The sequence below is a fragment of the Octopus bimaculoides genome, chromosome 3 (genome assembly GCF_046866305.1).
Source record: "Octopus bimaculoides isolate indiv1 chromosome 3, ASM4686630v1, whole genome shotgun sequence".
Classification (NCBI taxonomy): Eukaryota; Metazoa; Mollusca; class Cephalopoda; order Octopoda; family Octopodidae; genus Octopus; species Octopus bimaculoides.
The window spans coordinates 78489557-78509126 of record NC_142930.1 but is presented as its reverse complement, the minus strand read 5'-3'; the positions used below and the strand labels follow the sequence as shown (position 1 = coordinate 78509126).

The 19570-nt window shown below is 35.0% G+C and overlaps 1 protein-coding gene across 23 annotated transcripts in view; it reads right to left on the bottom strand.

Moving 5' to 3' along the window:
- The window catches only part of LOC106874806 (F-box only protein 16), a 333993-nt gene that overhangs the window by 5364 nt on the left and 309059 nt on the right, over positions 1-19570 (bottom strand). The gene's annotated exons all lie outside the window — the stretch shown is intronic.

The following is a 19570-nucleotide window of genomic DNA, read 5'->3' as shown; positions in this document are numbered from 1 at the left end:
AAGAACCTCATAAACTTCCCAAAACTCAGAGGAATTCATCCAGCAACATTTATAAGACCATCATCATCCAGTTTGCAAAGGATGCTTTCATGCACCACATGACACTAACACTCTCCGGTAACCCAAACTGCAGCCAAACCTTTTGGTTCTTTACCAAAGGAATCTCCACTAACTTTACAGTCTTCTTTTCCTTTTATTTGAAACAATGCTGTACTTTCTCAACAGTACCATCTTTGCTGCCTGATTTGCATCCAACTTAACTCCAAGACCGGATTTAAATCATGGGTGGGGCACTTCAAGTTCGCTGGGTTCCTTATACACAGGAATTAAAATCTTAGAAAATTACCAAATTTAAATCTCAAGACCCATCTATTTCAAATAATTGAATTCGATAAGTTAGCAGAGAGTTTAAATAAATAGCTGAAAATGTTGCTTTATAGATACACTTTTTCAAAATTCATATTTCATTTTTCACACACCCACTTGTAGTGTTTGACTTTTTCTTCATTGTGAAAAGTACAATGAAAGAGGGAAGAGTGGGGTAAGATTTTTTTCTTTTAATATGAGTTACATACGAATGTAGAATAAGATAAAATGACAGAAAATTGCGAAAAAGAAAAACTCATTTTTGTGGTTGTTGTTGTTCCAAAGACATGATGAGCATGTGTGTGTGAGAGAGAGAAAGAGAAAGAGAGAGAGGGGGTGGAGATACCAACATTTAAAAGACATGGATTTAAAAAATTCCTTTTTTTTAAAATGGCTTCCCTTCACTGTTTTCCAATGCATGAAAAAATAAAACAGACAGCAGGGGACAGCCCAACAAAAACAGGAAAATTCAAACAGCTATTTCCAAAAGTCTGCATTTCCAGTTTCCAGTAAGAGTAGGTAGGGCACAAAAGTAAATACCTTTTCTAAATGCAGTAAGAAGTATAATATATTCAGAACACTATTTCAGAAAATTATCACTGTTTTCTCTCAGACAAATATAGGCGGGGCAAAATAGGTAAGACAAGATTAGATAAATATGCTCTTCCATTTCTCCAGAATTGAATTTGAAAAAAGAGTAATACACATACACATCCATCCTTAGACATGAAAAAGATCAGAAATACGACAAAATTTTTAATATCTTGGTCAAATGAAAGAGGATTATGGAAAAATTGCACATATGAAATTAATGAAACTCAAATAAATCTAAAAACTCCACATAAATTATTTTTTATAGCTTCTTCGCCCAAAAGTATCCAGATATTTTATTAGCTACTTCAATTACAATCGGATCAAATTTGATGAATTTCTTGAAAATAGTACCTATCACCTATGTTTCAAACTCTCAGCTTCAACAATAGGGTGAGGGTCAAACTTTTTTATCTGTGGACCCCTTTGATTCCTATTTCCATCCTGTGGACCCCCAACATATCCACGCACCATACCCATTCGATGTTTAAAAGATCATATTGAATTTTTATAATTAGATAGTATTAGGACTTGTATAAAAATTGTTAAAATATTTTGTGTACTGTAGACCTATAACCAATTTCTTAACAACTAAATTCTATTGAAAATGAATGTTCACAAGTAAAATGAGTCATAAATATACAAGTATATATTTATTGAAATAATATTGTGCTTTAGTGTTAATTTCTTTAATGCAAGTCTGGCAGTTGGTGCTGCTCTGCTAGTTTTAAAATATTCTACTCCAACGTTATCAATGATAATCGAAGATTACCTTTTTCTACAATGTCAATTTGATTATGAGCTTTTCACAATAAGTTAGTGACATGGCTGAAACCAGATTTAACAAGGTAAGACAAAGAAAAAGCAGTAAAGTACAACTGCGCTTTCCCACCAGAATGGAGGATACTTTGTAGCAGTGTCATTTCTTACATTATGTTCTCCATCTTTAAATCTTGCCTGAAATATTTCATCACTCTGCAATTCAATGAGATTCTCCTGCAAACAGATATCTACATCAGCAACATTAACTTCAAAAAGAAATATCACCCAACGTGGTATATTTAACTTTAGCAGGTTGTTAAACTGAGATTGCATATCATTATGCAATTTTTTCAGATGTTCAGTATACAAGGTCATCATCATGCAGATTATTGTTAATTGATTCCAAACTAGGAAATTGTAATAAAACACAACATACAATATTTATTTTCTAGAGCTGTAATTTCCTTAGAAAAGCAGTAATAGCTCCTTTGGAGGAGAGGAGATCAGAGTTTTCGGATCTTTTTTAAAACGGGGGCCACATTTTTCATTAACGAAACACTTTGAAACTTGGAACACTGGTAGAATGTGTCATATAAAACATCTTTTTCTCTTAGTCTTCTTTAAAAAAAAAGAAATCCATAAGTTATTCCATGTTAAAGTTGTCGTATTTCTGTAATTTCAACCAATCACTGACGTCCATTCAGCTGATATACATTAAGTGCCGACTACATAAACAAACGATTCTGAAACAATTAACCCTAACCCTAACCCTAACCCTAGGGTTAGGGTTAGGGTTAGGGTTAAAGCAAATAAAATGAAGGTATGGAGATTAAATACGCTTTACATCGCTTAATCAGCCAAAGGAGTAAATGTAAACAACTGAATACTTGTCAGTGATTGGTTGAAATTATCGAAATAAGACAATTTTTTACATGAAATAAATTCGAATACAAAAATATTTTTCTGTTCTATAACACAAAATAGATAAGTATACGAAGTTTGAAAGTCTTTCCGTACCAAAAACACTACGTAAAACATTAATGAAAAATGTGGCCCCCGTTTTAAAATAGATCTGAGTTTTCTCCTTGAAGCTGATTGTTAATCAAATTAATTTTATCAAATATATCTGATAAATAAAATATATCACATTTAGCTGCAACCATTTGTTGGTTGAGATTGTTGTTAGCCAGGAATGAGACAATAGTATACCCAAGTACAAAAAAAAAAATGAACCATCTCATCTCTGTGTGAAATACAGTGTTCAAACTCTTGATTTTGATTACAGAAAGCTGCGGTCTTGTAAATCACATTACAATATCATTCCAGTAAGATGTGCACTTAATTGTTTTGCAAGTAAGTGTTGCTGGTGTTATCACACAGTGTATACAAAATACAGCATTTATTAAATAGGCAATAAAATCTCTATATCTGCCAATCATGGATGATATTGTCATTAGCACAAGCTATTATATATCTGAGGGGAATATTATGATTCTCGAAATAAGTTACAGCATCTTTGAAAATTGTTTTGCCTTTAGTATCTATTTTAAGATGTCATGACCACCAGCTACCTTCATTTCTACTCTTTGTATTTTTTTTTTAATCAGAGTTTAAAATACGGATAGTCTGAATTTTTGGCTTGAATCCCACCTTTGGGTGCATCATCATTCCATTAAATGTGTTTATGGGGAGAAAAATATTGAAAAATATTAATACATGCCAGTGACAAAGAAATGAAGAAGGTATCAGGTGGTCATGAGATGTACCAAAAATAACAGCTATATCACCCTTAAATCACACACAATTTTTTTTTCATAATCATTTGAATTCTCATGTGTAGTTTTCTGAAAATTCCAAAACATAAAAAAAAGTTATATGCAATATTATATTTATCAGTAATGGATTAAAATAATTGTAAATTTCTTTTCTTAGAACATATGTTAAAATACCAGTTATAGAAGATATGGAAAAGTTCTTATCTTTATCCTAAAAAACTAACTTGGCGATCGGTCTTGTGAAAATATGTTGAAATCAACTTGCTGCTAAGAACCAAAATATTTCTTGTGTGAATTTTCTGTCCCCCCCCCCTCTCTCTCTCTCTCTCTCTCTCTCTCTCACACACACACACATATGTATACATACATATCATATATATATATATATATATATATATATATATATATATATATATAAACTGTACTTTTTTTATTAACAGAGACTGTTAATATTACAATACTCAGAAAGAGGCTAGAGTTGAAGTGCTCAAATTGAGCTAAGATTCAAATTATAGTTTGAATAGAGACAATACGGGTGGAAAACTATAAGAACAGCATCCCGTCTCCAACAAAAGATTTAATATACATGTGTGTGCATATCATCCTTGAATCAATAATTATACACAATTCCCAGTAGTGAAAATACCAAAAATGAAATAAATGTGCACAGGCATGTAAAAACACTTAAACTTCAAAAATATAATGAATGTTTAAAAATATTTAAGAATATTTTTAAAATATTTATAAGTATTCCTAATTTCCAAGCCATATAAAAATATTAATCAATATAAGACAATGTAATACGATACATAAACCTTCGGTATGATATAACATATAGTGAATAAATATATATGATATGATATCACAAAGTTTATATGTATTATATTATAAGAACATGTACAATACAGAAAATAAATTTATATACACTATATCGAAAAAAACATGCACAACACAGAATAATATTCAAAGTCACCATCTACGGGCTATTTCAGAGATGTGTCTTATGATATGGTATAGTACTCATATTTGAAGAAAACTAGACACTCCCTTCATCAGGATGTTCAGTCTCACAAAAAACATACAGTGACACAAGACAATATATTAACATACAGAATTACATACAATTCAGATCCAAAAGATTTCCTACATTACATGATGTCGCCTTTATATATATAACACAGGATGTGTGTCTGTCTGTCTATTTGCCATGATCCACCCAACCGATTTTAATGAAATTTTATACATGCATTACATAGGGCCAAAACAAATTTTTAACTTCTTGCCTAATGCACTCCCAGGAGCAGATAAACTGCATTTTTTAAGCATTTTCGCAGCATTAAGGCCCCTAACTTGAAGAATATCCAGTCGCTTTCCTCCAAATTTGCAACAAACATTAATCAGGCTCCTCAAATTGCTGTTAACTAAAAAAATTTCTGATGCCGACTATGGGCTCTCCCAAAATGCAGATTAATCAGATTTGAGTATATTGCACTGGGTTTAATGTTTGTTTCAGGCCATTTTCCGAAGATAAAATACTGACACTACTTATGCATTATAAATAGTGTATAATATTTCATGGAAACCTTTTTATCCAGTTTGGCAGAGGAAATGAGAAGAACATCAAAATTTTTGTCGGAACCATATTGATGCTTCATGTTACCATCCTGTGCTCCACTGGGCCATGTGCATGTTGTGAGTGCAGCTGGGTAAAGACACAACAAACCCATTCATCCTTCTCCAGAAGTGCCCTGTTGATGTTTCACGTTTCCAATCCTATGCAACGCAGCATGGCCCGGTAGCATGTCTGCTTTCTGTGTCATCCATGTCTGAACTATATAATGCAAAATGTTCATGCAAAAAAACAAATTGTTGTTGTGACTCACACCCATTTGAGTTTGATTGCATGACCACTTCTGGAAGCTTATGCTCGCCACTGTGTTCCCTCCACTGTTTAGTCGAATGAGTAAATACAGGGTCTCCCAGAATTAATGATGATTTGAGTGAAATCGGATGCATCTTTTTTAAAACTCACTTTTATTTATGTTTATCGTGTTCAATATGTGTTAAAATTTTGAATTTTGCTTATAATTTATTCTCATTCCTGTTGGACCTCTCTTATTTGTCCATGGCAGCTTTTTTTCAATTTGGCAGCAATCTTTTTCTTTACCTCCATCCCCAAGATGGAGGAATCATTTAGCTGAGCTTAAAGAACACATTCATTTAGCAGTGTAGGAGCTAACTCCTGAAATGCTTCAAAATGTGTTTCACAATGCTAAGGAGAGATTTGAAGTATGCAAGGATACAGGCATGTTGAAAATTTTCAATAAAAGTTTGATATAAGATTTATAAATCTATTTGTTTTGGTAATAAACATAAAATCCTATCAGTTTTTTAAAAATATGCTCAATTTCATTGAAACAGTTAGTTAATTCTAGAACACCCTGTATGGTGTAGCAGTGTTAGTTGTTGCGTTGCTTGAGTAAATATTAAAATAAAGGTCTTCTCACCATAAACATCCCATCTTTTTGTTAAGCATATTGTATCAAGGAGTATATTATCCAAAATGTATCTCTCCTTTATAGGCATAGTTGTGTGGTTGAAAAGCTTGCTTTCCAGCCATGTTGCCTTGGGTTAAGTCCCATTGTGCAGCACATTGGGCAATTCTCTTTCATTACAGCTCTGTGCCGACCAAAGCCTTGTGCATTATATAAATGCCATCACTGTATTGATATTTAAAATAACACATACATCTCACTTATTACTGTCATATAATAAGCAAACAGAAGTTCATGTATGAAATTAATCTTTTTTCTACTTCAATTATTACATGTTTTTTTTCTTATAAAATACACACATACAGGAGGAGTAAATCTATATATATAATAACACTTTGAATGTGGCCCCTGAGAAAGAGTAAAAGTAATTACTCAATCAACTACAGGTAATACTGCTAGTGTGTGTATATATATATATATATATATATATATATATATATATATATATATATATATATACACACACATATAGCCACACATATATATATACACACATGTATGTGTGTGCATAGATAGCTAGACTGTCAGACAAATAGATAAATGTATACAAACATACATACAAAAGCACACACACATATTTATATATGTATATATAAGCATGCTTGTAGTACTATGGTCTTCAATAAATATTTTCTGGGGAGCAGTGAACCCAGGGGGTAGGAGTTGAGACCAATGCTAAGTATGTGTGTGGGTGTGTAATTAAGCCCTTAGCCAATTGCTGTCACCAGTCAATGTCTAGAGCACTTTTGAAAGAACTGTGTGTGTATATTTTTTGTAAACTGAATATCCAGCTTTTGACTTTTGTTGTTTTTGTTTCTATTTTTGATTTTCCCAACATACATACATCATGATGATGGCCGTCCACTCATGACCGAGGAAGACCATTGATGACCTTTAAGAACATTGTGCATTCTAGGACTAACTTATATTTTGCATTTGCGGCTCTGTTGGTGGCTAATGAGCCCTGCTCTTGACAAGCATACATGACTGCAAACATTGCAAACCAAGCTTTCCCCATTCACTACGCTAGCAGAGCACTTTTGAGCAGCACGGTTAAATTCTTCATGCAGAATATGTGCTCTTTCAAAGTTGTCGACCCCCTCCTTAACCTACTTCCTCCGTCTGAGGCAATGACAGGCATTGCTCTCCCAGTCAGTCTCCTGCATATCACAGTCCTTTAATGAGGACTTGACACAGTCCTTAAATCGCAGCCTTGGTTTCTATCGGAGTCTCTTTCCACTAACAAGTTCGCCATAAAGCATCTGTTTAGGGATCCTGTTATCCTTCATTCTAATAAGGTGTCCACTCCAACATAACCGGTGCTTGTGCACCATCGCTTCAATACTCAGGATATCAGCTTTCCTGAAGACCTGTGTGTCTGGAGTTTTTAAGGTCCAGCCAACATTCAGAATGTGTCTCAGACATCTCTGATGAAAGCGTTCAAGGACCCTTACATGCCGTTTGTAAAGGGTCCATGTCTCACATGAGTAAAGGAGCAATGTCAGTACACAAACACGATACACAGCAATTTTTGTTTGCCTTGTGATGCCATGCTGGGACCAGACATGAGACTGAAGAGGCCGGAAGGAATCAGTTGCTCTCTGCAGCCTGAAAGATATTTCATCATCCAGGAAGCAAGAACAGCTGAGTGTGCTGCCCAGGTAGACAAACTTATCTACCACTTTCAGTATTGTTCCTTCAGCCAAGATAGCTGGTTCCACATATGGATTTACTGGTGCAGACTGAAACATTACAACAGTCTTGTCCAGGCTAATGCTGAATCCAAATGCCTTGCAAGAAGCAGAAATACGATTCATAAGTATTTGCATGTCATCCACTTTATGAGTCATCTGCATAAAAGAGGTCACAAATAAGAGATTGGAAAACTTTTGAATTAGCATCAAATCGGCGCAGATTAAAGAAGTGGCCAGAAGATTGCTACCTGACATATATTCCCAGAGAGCTAACCTTAGCAAAAGCATGAGTAAAAGCAACGGCAAAGTACAAAGAAAAGAGAGTTGGGACAAGGATGTCACCCAGCTTGACACCATTCTCTACAGGAATGGGTCCCACCAGCATTGACCCATGCCTCCATCCCATCATGAAATGATTTAATTATATATATATATAATTATATATGCATAATAATATCCAAGTTTGCCAAGTATTTTCCATAGCAAGGCCCTATTCACAGTGTCAAAGGCCTTGGTTAAATCAATGAATACCTGGATAAGATCCACATTCTGCTCATAGCACTTCTCCTGCATCTGTCTTGCTGTGAAGTTTGAAGCCACATTGCGATTCAGATAGGACATCATTTATGAGACACCCATTCAGGTGAAATTTGCCAGAACCTTGCCAGCAGCTGATAGAGCAATACCTCTGTAGTTACCACACATTATTCTAGTTCCTTTTCTTTTATAAAGAAGAATAACTGCATCCTTCCAGTCCTTAGACACTACACAACACCATCCCTCCAGACTACACTAACATGTTCATGAAGGGACTGTATGATGTAATTACCACCAAATTGCAAGACCTCAGCAGAAATTCCATCCCTTCCAGGTACCCTACCAAAATTCAATTCACTTATTGCTGTCATTACCTCATCTATTGAAGACATGGAATTTAAGGAGCCAATGATAGGTCTTTGTTGCATAGTATCAATCACTGTTTCATCCACAACTGACTCATGGTTCAGGAGTTCAGAGAAGTGTTCAGTTCAATCCAGCGACCTATGATTTCTGCTGATTTAGTAAATGGAGTAAAAGACTCCTTGGAAAGTAAAGGAGCTGATGCGGAGCTCTTAGGTTTATCAACTTGCTTCATAAGATGGTAAAGCTTCTTGCTGTCATTTGCATCAGCAGCAGCCTGAACATCACAAGCAAGATCCTCTCACCAAGTGTTCTGCATCTTCCTGAGAGATTGCTGCAGTAGTGATTTTACACTGCTATAGTGGGCAAGTGCTAGATTTTGCTGCACAGATGGTAATACATTGTGGGCATGGTGCTTTACAACCAATAGTCACTGAACTTCAGCATCATTTTCATCAAACCAGTCTCTGTGTGTGTAGCAGTAACATATCCCAGTGTTTCAGTAGTACATTGAAGAATCTGGTCACAAAATCTTCCCAAACTGTAGTATTTTCAATGTTGGACAAGTGAGTCTGAAGCTCTTTCCTCAACACAGCATCATATATCTTGTAGACATTCAAGACACATATTTTCATATTGCTTGTTTAAAAGATGCTTTGTAGCCGTTAGGATTTTGAGGCGTTCAGTTAGACAGAGGTCACAGCGTCTGTTAGTTGGGTTATAAGAATTTGCTGCTTTTAGTATATGCCACTTTAGTTTATATCCTATCTTATTGTCCTTTAATTCCCAGATATAGCTACTAAGTCCTGTTGAATTTGCCTTTTTTCTATTTTTAAAGCTAGATTGGTGCTCATTGTATCTGAGGCGTATTTGGTTTATCGTGGCGCCAATGTAAGATCTAATATGGCCGTTTGTGTGTACGTCGCATTGGTAAACTACATTTTCAGTCTTACATCTATTGGATAGGAATAAATATAATTTCTCCAAGAAAATTACATCATATAAAATAATTAAAGTAACATAAAATAAAATTAGTTAAATAAATATATCTTTCCTGTTATTAACCTGTGGGGAAAGAAGGTAGTACAAGTAATCGCTACACATGCTTCTGCACTCGTGGGGTGTGTATTAAGGCTATACTTAATACATAAATCCAACAGTGCATCCTCAGGCTATGTATATTATTGGAACCACTATATGTTGTACATTCTGTGGCATCTTAAAATGAAAAGAGGCTCATGATAATTATTAAACTGAGTTCTTGATATAAAAATTTGAAAATGTACAAAATATGATCTTTAACTTTGAATAAGTAAATTCATAATAATACTCTTCATGCCAAAGTATATAAAAAACATATTTAACACTATATGATAATAAAAAAAACTGGATTTATGATGAAGTTGAATCTATATAACAGTGAAAGTATGAAACCAAAATAATTATAAGCAGAGATAATTCACATTATGATACACATTAATGAAATAGTGATGCAAATTAAACAAATTATTACTAAATCATTTTTGATTGATTACTTGTAAATTTATAAAAATGATCATTCATAGATTGAATTAATGTGTAAAGATGACATTAGTATTTGTACACAATTGTTTTGTTAAAACTGAGTATACAATAATTTAACTTTATTAATTTTTAATATAACTTAATTTCAATGAACTAAACAAATTTCTTGTGATAAAAAGATGCCACAAAACGCACAACATATAGTGATACCAATATTTTTGAGCAACAATGCTAGTCTCATACTTTTTAAGGTTTATTATGACATTCTGTAACCCTTTTCAGCATGTGCATTTTTCAATTCTAGTTTCATACTTTTTAAGGCAATGCTTGTATTATTTTATATATGTACCGTATTTCTCCTAATGGTGTGGGAGCCTCTAATAAACTGATACCCAAATGCCAACCAATTGAAATAACGTGACCATCACAATATTAAAAAATGTAGGATAAAATCAATAATAATTGTCATATTTGTTTATTATTATACGGAGAGATACTGAACAGCAGAAGCTGTACTATAAAGAGATTCATTAAAAAAAAATATTAGTAATATTAATTTTTAGAAAATCATTAGCAAAATCTAAAACAACATACCATACAACAAAGAGAAGGCAAAAATGAGTAAGACAAAATTCTTGAAGACAGCTGCATGCCAAACTATCACTCACTAGTTGATCATGATTGAAAATTAACCAATAAAACATGATCACCATGCAAACGGCCACAGCCCCACACACTTTCATTCACAACCTACAGTAGCAACACACAATAGACTCAATTATAACATTCTGCTGTCGCCACTGCATGCCTGACAGATAGTAAGAAATTGGTATTTATTCCTCTATCATAGTTAGCCTCTTTACACCCACCATAAAACTACTCCCCTTGCCCCAAATACTTCCCTTACTTGGTCAAGAGTATTTTATTCCATTTTCCTTTCCTGTTCTCATTTTGCAAATTACTTGACAACCTCACTATTGTTGTTGACACAAAAATTCCCACACAGTACACACTGAAATGTGGTTGGTATTAGGAAGGGCATCTCTCAATAGAAAATGCACCAAAGCCAACATTGAAGTTCTATGTTCACCAGACCCTGTCAAACCATCTAACTCATATAAGAATGTAAAACAGATGTTAAATGATGATGAATAAATATATCATCATTTAATATCTGTTTTCCATGCTGGCATGAGTTGGATGGTTTGACAGGATCTGGTAAAACTGGGAGCTACACCAGACTTCATTGTCTGTTTTGGCATGATTTCTACAGCTGGATACCCTTCCTAATGCCAACCTATTTACAGAGTGTGTACTGGGTACTTTTTATGTAGCACCATCACCAACAAGATCACTAAATAACATGCAAGATAAAAATTCTTCAACTAGGAGGGGAAGTAGTATTGATAGGGGTGGTTTTATGTCAGTTGAAGAGGGATTAAAGGTATGGAGGGACAGGGATAGGTGTCTTGCTGTAGAGTAGATATATGGATACTCCCAATTGGAAAAGAAAGGAAGGTGAATTAAAGGTAAAGAGAAGTTAGTGAATCAGAAAGTAAAATAAAGTGAGCAATAGTGTGAGAGATAACAGTGAAGATGTGTTGCAACATAACATTGAGGGACATTGGGGGTGGTGTGGTGACTGTGGAAAATGATGGAGTGAAATATAGGAGAGGCTTGAAGGTGGGGGTTGCAGTGGATATGTGTGTGTGTGGGGGTGTATGGTGGTATGTTGTGTATAAATATTTGCTTGTGTATTTTTTTTACAGGTGTCTGAATATGCATATACATTCAGCAATTTTTGCTACACATTTTTTTCGGGGATGGATGTGGAGTAGATTTCTCAGGCGCCTCCTCCATAAGACCCTACCAAAAGCAACTGTCATTAACATACATTTACACACACACACACACACACACACACATATATAATTATTACAAATTTGGGATATTTACCAATAGATAAGCAACTTCTATTTCTGGATAACCTCATGGTATGGTATATGCAGAGAAAATTACATTATATAAAATAATTAAAGTAACATAAAATAAAATTAGTTAAATAAATATATCTTTCCTCTTATTAATCTGTGGGGAAAGAAGGTAGTACAAGTAATCACTACACATGCCTCTGCACTCATGGGGTGTGTATTAAGGCAATACTTAATACATAAATCCAACAGTGCATCTTCAGGCTATGTATATTATTATCATGTATATTATTATCGTGTAAAAGTTCAAAATTAAAAGTTAAAAATTATATTTAAAGTATAAATTATAAATATATTTAAAAATATTAAATGCCTAAATTACAATTAAGATATATATTGAAAATGCTCTAGCTAAGGAAATTTTAATGATTAAATTAGAAACATATCAAATCTTATAATATATCTAAATAAATATTATAGAAATTATATTAAATATAATCATTTAGTGTAAAATATGCCCCTGTCAATACTTCTATAATAAAACATATTTTATGTCAGGTGTGAGCTAGTCTAGAATAAAGATTAATTAGTAAATACAACTACTTACTTTAGAAACTTAGTGAATAAAACAAGTAAAAAAGGTAGATTACTTTACGACATAAAGTTTAATCCTGCAAGTTCAAGAGCAAATAGCAGCTCCCACTGTCAGATGCTAAGTATTATGGGAATTGGGTATAACATAAAAGAATAAAATAAAATACTCTGAAAAGTACTCTAAAAATCATCATCATCATCATCATCATCATCATCGTTTAACGTCCGCCTTCCATGCTAGCATGGGTTGGACGATTTGACTGAGGACTGGTGAAACCGGATGGCAACACCAGGCTCCAATCTAATTTGGCAGAGTTTCTACAGCTGGATGCCCTTCCTAACGCCAACCACTCAGAGAGTGTAGTGGGTGCTTTTACGTGTCACCCGCACGAAAACGGCCACGCTCGAAATGGTGTCTTTTATGTGCCACCCGCACAAGAGCCAGTCCAGGGGCACCGGCAACGATCTCGCTCGAAAAACCTCATGTGTCAATCGCACAAGAGCCAGTCCATGGGCACTGGCAACGATCTCGCACGAAAGATTTCATGTGTCGCCCGCATATGAGCCAGTCCAGGGGCACCGGCAGCGATCTCGCTTGAAAAAAAACCTCATGTGTCACCCGCACAAGAGCCAGTCCAGGGACACTGGCAACGATCTCGCTCGAAAGATTTCATGTGTCGCCCGCACATGAGCCAGTCCGGGGGCACTGGCAAACGATCCCTATCGAAACATTTCATGTGTCACCCGCACAAGAGCCAGTCCAGGGGCACTGGCAACGAACTCACTCGAAAGATATCATGTGGCATGAATATTCATTTAAAGGTAATATTGTTTAATAAATACTTAATTCTTAGTATATATATGTATATAATACTACTATAAATACTATTAAAACTTCTAGTAACTATATTCATCATAAGTGTGTGGAGCTGAAATGCGTAAGGGGTTATTTGATATATTTTTCATTTTATTATACGTGAAGCTATTCCTATAATACAGTTCTATATTTAAGAGATGAGGAATTATGTACATTATTTACATTTGACGGATATTTATTCTCATCTTGTTTGTTGTTAACGCAACGCTTCGGCTGATATACCCTCCAGCCCTCATCAGGTGTCTTGGGGAAATTTCAAACCTGGGTTCTCATTCCTAAGGTATTTTTCGATGTTATTATTATTATTATTATTATTATTATTATTATTATTATTATTATTATTATTATTCAGGTCACTGCCTGGAATCGAATTTGGAATCTTGAGGTTAGTAGCCCATGCTCTTAATCATTACACCATATATTTGTGGGCATATGGAGTAGTGGTTAAGAGCACGGGCTATTAAATCCAAGATTCCAAGTTCGATTCCAGGCAGTGACCTGAATAATAATAATAATAATAATAATAATAATAATAATAATAATAACAACAACCACATCGAAAAATACCTTAGGAATGAGAACCCAGGGTCGAAATTTCCCCAAGATACCTGATGAAGGCTGGAGGGTAAATCAGCCGAAACGTTGTGTTAACAACAAACAAGATGAGGACGAATATCCGTCAAATGTATATAATGTAAATAAAGTTAATTCTATGTTGGCATTTTTTCCTCTCTCTTCATTAGTGTTTAATAATACCTCTCTTGACTGGAGTATTTTCATAAACTCTATTGTACATAATAAGCACGTTTTGTTACCTATTTTATATGAGTTTGCTCTACAAACAATATACCAATTAAGGGTGTATTTTATTGTATTAGATTTTAACTCCCGTATGTATTTACTTAGACCTATAGAATTTTTTAATTTGGAATTTTTGAAAGACTGATAATGCTGGGAAATTCTTCTTTTAATTTAATTTGCTGTGGATCCAATATATTCTTTATTATCAATATTGTTATTATTATTATTATTATTATTATTATTATTATTATTAGAGGTTACTCTACATTTATAAATTACGTTATCTAGATTGCAATTATTATTAAGCCTACAATGTACATTTATTTAAAATACAGTTATGTTTATTGTTTGTTATAGTTCTGCTGTAGCTATGGTACATCAATGTCCTTAGTAACCATCCTAGCTCAGTTAAAAAAGCATTAATAGACAATATAGGTAAAAGAATTTCTATGTTATCCTCGGATATTGATACTTTCAATAAGCATGCCTCTTCCTATAATGGTGCATTAAAAGAAGCAGGCTATAATTATAAAATTAAATTCTTTAATAATTACGGACCCAATAATGATACTATTAATCGTCCTAACTCTCAAACCTAATATAGAAGTAATCGCAATGATGATAATAAACAATATAAGGAAATAAATAAAGATAATTATAGTATACATCTAAATAAAAATAATAACACTAATAATTATAGTAAGAATAATACTAAAAATAATTTGAATAAAAATGATAAGCATAAATTTTATATACTCACGAAGAATACACTGACAACAATGAAAAATAATAATAATAATATTTACAATGGTGGTAATAGTAATAATAACAATAAAAATAAACATAATAAGGAAATTATATGGCTAACTATACCTTATGGGGCCAAAAATTAAAACTAATAATACTAAAGAAATTTTGAACATAATAAAAACATCCTTTAAAAAGAACAATGTGTACTCGAAAATATTCTCCAATAACATTATCAGAGTGGGCTATTCTACAACAAGGAATGTAAGTAATATTATATCCTCAATAAACAATTTCAAATTAAACAAATTTTATAATAATAATTTAACTAATATTAACCATAGCTACAGCAGAACTATCACAAGCAATAAACATAACCGTATTTTAAATAAATGCACATGTAAAGACAAATCCAAATGTAGGCTTAATAATAATTGCAATCTAGATAACGTAATTTATACATGTAGAGTAACCTCTAATAATAATAATAACAATATTAATAATAAAGAATATATTGAATCCATAGCAAATGAAATTAAAAGAAGAATTTCCCAGCATTATCAGTCTTTCAAAAATCCCAAATTGAAAAATTCTATGGTTCTAAGTATGAGAGTTAGAATCTAATACAATAGAATACACCCTTAATTGATATATTATTTGTAGAGCAAACTCATATAGAATAGGTAACAAAACATTCTTATTATGTACAACAGAGTTTATGAAAATACTCCAGTCAAGAGAGGTATTATTAAACACTAATGAAGAGAGAGGAAAAAATGCCAACATAGGAATTACTTTATATATAATAAAATAAAAAATATATGAAATGACACCCCCCGATGCACATCATCTCCACACACTTATGATGAATATAGTTACTAGAAGTTTTAATAGTATTTATAGTAGTATTGTATACGTATATACTAAGAATTAAGTATTTATTAAACAACATTACCTTTAAATGAATAGTCATGCCACATTTATGTAACATAAATCTCAAAATCTACAACACTTTAAAACTCCATTTATAGCTAGCTTTACGATTATTACCCCATTTCTAGTTATTATCTCCCCTTGACTTCAACCTCTCTTATAATATTATTATTTTTAGAGTACTTTTCAGAGTATTTTATTTTATTCTTTTATGTTATACCCAATTCCCATAATACTTAGCATCTGACAGTAGGAGCAGCTATTTGCTCTTGAACTTGCAGGATTAAACCTTATGTTGTAAAGTAATCTACCTTCTTTACTTCTTTTATTCACTAAGTTTCTAACGTAAGTAGTTCTCATCATCATAATCATCATCGTTTAACATCCGCTTTCATACTGGCATGGGTTGGACAGTTTGACTGAGGACTCGTGAACCAGATGGCTGCACCAGGCTCCAATCTGATCTGGCAGAGTTTCTACTGCTGGATGCCATTCCTAACACCAACCACTCTGAGAGTGTAGTGGGTGCTTTTATGTGCCACCAGCACAAGAGCCACTCAGGCGGTACTGACAACGGCCACATGCAAATGGTGTTTTTTATGTGCCACATGCACAGGAACCAGTCCAGCGGCACTGGCAACGACCTCACTCAAATGTTGTCTTTCATGTGCTAGTAGTGCGGCACTGGTGATGATCACGCTCAAATGGGGATTTTTATGTGCTACTGGCACAGAAGCCAGTCAGCAGCCCTGGCAACGATCACACTCGGACAGTGCTCTTAGCGCTCCACTAGCATGGATGCCAGTCAAGCGGCGCTGTCATCGAATTTGATTTCAATTTCGATTTCACTTGCCACAAAAGGTCTTCGCAAGCAGAGTTTAGTGTCCAATGAAGGAAAGGTACACAAAAGTGGGCTGGTTACACCACTGGCATAGTCCACGCATTATGGTCTCGCTTGGCTTGCCAGGTCTTCTCAAACACAGTATATTTCTAAAGGTCTTGGTCATTAGTCATTGCCTTGGTGAGGCCTAATGTTCGATGGTCATGCTTCACCACCTCATCCCAGGTTTTCCTGTGTCTACCTCTTCCACAGGTTCCCTCAACCGCTAGGGTGTGACACTTTTTCACACAGCTATCCTCATCCATTCTCACCACATGACCATACCAGCACGGTCATCTCTCTTGCATACCACATCTGATGCCTCTTAGGTCCAACTTTTCTCTCAAGGCACTTACACTCTGTCATGACACATCTAGTGGAACATACTGTTTCATTCCTTGCAAGCTTACACATGTCCTCAGCAGTCATGACCCATGTTTCACTGCCATGTAGCATGGCTGTTCATACACATGCATCATACAGTCTACCCTTTACTCTGAGCAAGAGGCCCTTTGCCACCAGCAGAAGTTTGCCCAGGCTATTCTTATTCTAGCAGCTACACTTTCAGAGCACCCACCCCCTGCTACAGACTTCTAGGTAATGGAAGCTATCAACTACTTTTAGTTTTTCTCCCTGCAATGTGGCAGAATTTGTTCTCTGCACATTTTCAGTGTTTAGTGCTCCTGAGCATCTGCCACATACAAAAACGGTCTTCCCAGTTAGCCTTTCTTTGATATTGCTGCACGTCTTATGTGTCCATAGCTTACACTGGGTACATTTTATAGAGTTTCTACCTACGCCTTTTCTACAGATTGAGCAGGGCCATCTACCTGAAGAATTTCTGGTTTGTCTACCTTCCTACTTATTAGGACTTTGGTTTTAGCTACGGCCTTTCAATTCTAATCCTTGCTTCCACACCTGAAACTTCTCTAGTTTTGAGAGTGACTCAGCAATCAGAGCAAGGTCATCAGCATAGAGGAGCTCCCAGGGGCATCCTGTCTTGAATTCCTTTGTTATTGCCTGGAGGACTATGATAAATAGGAGGGGGCTGAGGACTGAACCTTGGTGGACCCCTACCTCTACCTGGAATTCTTCACTGTACTCGTTGCCAACCCTTGCCTTACTGACAGCGTTCTTGTACATGGCTTGCACAGCTCTCACTAACCATTCATCTATCCCTAGTTTCCTCATTGACCACTAGATAAGGGAGTGGGGGACCCTGTCAAAGGCTTTCTCCATGTCAACGAAAGCCAGGTACAGAGGTTTATCTTTGACTAGGTATTTTTCCTGCAGCTGTCTTACCAGAAATATAGCATCAGTGGTGCTTTTCCCTGGAACGAACCCAAACTGCATCTCATCTGAACTGACTCTCTCCCCAATTAGTTGGGCTATGACCCTCTCCATGACGTTCATTGCCTGATCCAACAACTTGATACCTCTGTAATTATTTGTATCTAAAGCATCATCTTTACCTTTGTAGCAGTTGACTATTGTGCTGCTACACAATTCATAGGGTATGACCACTTCATGTATCATCTGGTCAACTATACAAGTGACTAGGCTATAACCGACACTGCCAGATATTTTGAGCATCTCTGCGGTGATTCCTGATGGGCCAGAGGCTTTCCATATCTTCATACTCTTAATTGCTTTATCTACCATGGTACTGTCAATTCAGATAGCTGGTCCCTCTGTTGGGTTGACCTTCGGCAAACTCTCTTTCTCCCATTCATTCTCTTTATTGAGCAACTTTTCATAGTGGTGTCTCCAAACTTCTCTCTTTGCAGCCTCGTTTAGTGCAAGTGAACCATCATCCATGCTGACACATTTCTCTCCTATGACATCATGATTCTCTCTCACACACTGTCTTGCAACACGAAATATATGTTGGTCCTCACGATGCAGAAGATTGGCAAATTTTTTTTTATCTGCTTCCCCTCTGGCTAAATAAATCTGTGTCCTAGTTTCCCTTCTAGCAGTCTGATACAATTCCCTGCTACCACCATTCTTCCAGTCTTTCCAAGCCTGTTTTCTTTGTCTAATAGCCCTGTCAACAACATTGTTCCACCATCACATTACCTTGAGTCCAGAGGGGCCTTTGCACCAGCCACAGATCTGTTCAGTGGCCCTCAGTAGGCTGTCCCATAGAAACCACCAATTGTCTTCCACATCATGTGATGCTATATCCACTTCTATTTCGTCAAAAGCTTCAAGTAATCTATATATCTATATATATAAAAATGAGAATGTGTGTCTGTCTGTCTGTCTGTGTGAATCCCTAAAACTCGAGAACTATGCAACCAATTTCATTCAAATTTTACACATGCCTCACTTAGGGTTCCAGTTGTGTTTTAGTCAAAAAAAATTATTAACTTCTTGCAGAGTTCGAGCACACGGCAACATAATATCTCCTCCACTATTTAAGTATTACGTGTCAAAAGTGAAACAAAAACACTCATGTCAAATACTTTCACTTTAAAAATGAAACTATTCCACTAACTGAAACAATCACATTTCGACACTGTAGTGACAGATACTTTCAGAGAGAGAAAGACAGAAAGAGAGAGACAGAAAGAGAGAGACAAAAAGAGAGAGAGAGAGAGATGTATATGTATACATATACATGTATATGTACACCAT